Source organism: Melanotaenia boesemani, chromosome 7 (genome assembly GCF_017639745.1).
Source record: "Melanotaenia boesemani isolate fMelBoe1 chromosome 7, fMelBoe1.pri, whole genome shotgun sequence".
NCBI classification, from domain to species: Eukaryota; Metazoa; Chordata; class Actinopteri; order Atheriniformes; family Melanotaeniidae; genus Melanotaenia; species Melanotaenia boesemani.
The window spans coordinates 39,061,060-39,063,068 of record NC_055688.1 but is presented as its reverse complement, the minus strand read 5'-3'; the positions used below and the strand labels follow the sequence as shown (position 1 = coordinate 39,063,068).

Here is a 2,009-nt window from a genome sequence, read left to right as displayed (position 1 = left end):
GACTGAGAGTTGACAAAGACTGAAATCACTATTAACAAGTCTACAACTAGATTCTTTCAGCATTTTTTGTGATATTGGACAGTTGATATCGAATAGAGAATTTAACATCATTATATGTGCTTTTGTATCTCTACCAGGTGTTACACCGACTCATCAGCATCATGAATGAGTTTTCTAATTATGCTCTCCTTTGTACTCTAACACATACATGATCCACAGCAGACATTTACTTATTAGCATAATGCTGGGCTTACACCAAACAATTTTAACAGTTGCAGAATAAAAACAGAAGTTTTTAGGAAATTTTAGGAGTCTTTGCTTTGCTGTGGGCAGATCAGCCCTGTTCTACATCGACTGTACAACATATCACAGCAAATGCTAAAAGAATCTAGTTGTAAATAGTGATTCACAGTCTTTGTCAAATCTCAGTCTGAGACTAGGATAATACTTTTAAACATTTGTCTTTAGGTGTGAGCTGAGAACTTCTCTAGAGTTTTTTCCAAATCTCTTTAAAGTCTTCTGATGGAAGCCCAGCATTATAAAGGAACCTAAAAAATAAATAAATAAAAAAGTCATTCAACTCACTCTATGCCTTCGGTTGTTGAGCGCTTTGGCCCTCCGATCCTCCTCCACTTTGTTGTCTTCTGATAATTTTAATTCCCTCCTTATATTCTCAAAGTACCTGTTGCATGCTCCTATGAACACAAAAAGTGACACATTAATTGTGATACTTTCTCTGGAGAGAAGCATTATTTTTATAACTAACTTAAAACCAATTTTAGAGTCATAACTTACTTCTGATCAAAGAGGTGTCATATTCTTCTTCATCTGTTATTGTCCGCAACAATATATTTGTGACAGTAGAGTTGTGCTCAGACGTGAACCTGCAGATTACATCACAGAAAACACAACAAAGCAACATGAAACATGACATATACAAAATCTGCTATGAAAATTTGTTGGTGACTATGTAAAATTAAAGCCTATGTAAAAAGTGCAATTATTGTTGTATCTAAGTCCATTTAAGATGGACTAAAGCATCATTAGTCTATGATCTGACGAATAAGTAACCACTCAAGGTAATGCTGCATAAAAAATACATGTCTTGTAATCAACGTACAGACTATTAAAATGCTTATAGATGTCTTACCTCTCATTTCCTCTGTACTTTTGTCCATCCTCCAGACTCTTGTGGATCCTTTTTACCTCAGGCTAAAACAGCCAATATCACAAACAGATCATGTGAGAAAAAAAAAAAAAATTGACAAAATTTTGAAACACCTCATTACAGCGGCTTGTACAGCTTGTTTGTGCCTGTGTTTGCAAACATATTTTATCTAAGGCAGTGGTTTCACACACTGCAACATATAGCCTTTTCCTAAAATAAGGACAATGTGTGGGTATTTATCACAGTGGCTCCTAATGTTCAAAGCCTCCTGGTGGGGGGGGGGGGGGGGGTCCTCGGATCCCAGGTTGTAACAGTAATAACAGTGTATGAAGATGCATGTTAGATCTGTTTTACTCAAATCTATGAAAACAACAAAAAAGACTTGACTAACTTACAGAGAGGGTTGTGGGAATCTGCTGCGGGGTGCGTGGTTCCGGAGTTGCTGGCGTTGCTCCGGCAGGCAATCTGTTCTCCACGATTTCAGTCAGTGCCACCAGTTTCTCCATCATTTTGTCAATTTTCTGGTGTGCACCGCACAGTGCCCTGAAACATTTACAGTTGTGTTTTGCAACATATCAGTTTTTTATTGTGAACAGTGGAATATGGTTACAGAAATCAAAGCATGTGAATCCCATTTTTGTAAGTCATTGAAGGGAACAATGAAGGGAACATGGGTTGGGAACAATTTCTACTGAATTTTTTTTTTTCTTTTGTAAATGGGACGTTGCATATTAATATACATTTATAACGTCATCATGGATGACTTAATGTTTAAATCACTTCAGACAGACTTCTTTCAATCAATATTAATTTAACTAGTGTCAAAAAAGGCAAGGACATG

At 36.5% G+C, this 2,009-nt stretch overlaps 1 long non-coding RNA gene across 1 annotated transcript; it reads right to left on the bottom strand.

Moving 5' to 3' along the window:
* Window positions 1–659: 659 nt before the first annotated feature.
* On the bottom strand, window positions 660–1,582 carry LOC121642948. Its single transcript, XR_006011014.1, has 3 exons — window positions 1,564–1,582; window positions 1,151–1,212; window positions 660–884 (listed from the first exon to the last, which is right to left on the bottom strand). It is a non-coding gene; the product is annotated as an uncharacterized LOC121642948 (long non-coding RNA).
* Between the last annotated feature and the right edge of the window lie 427 nt (window positions 1,583–2,009).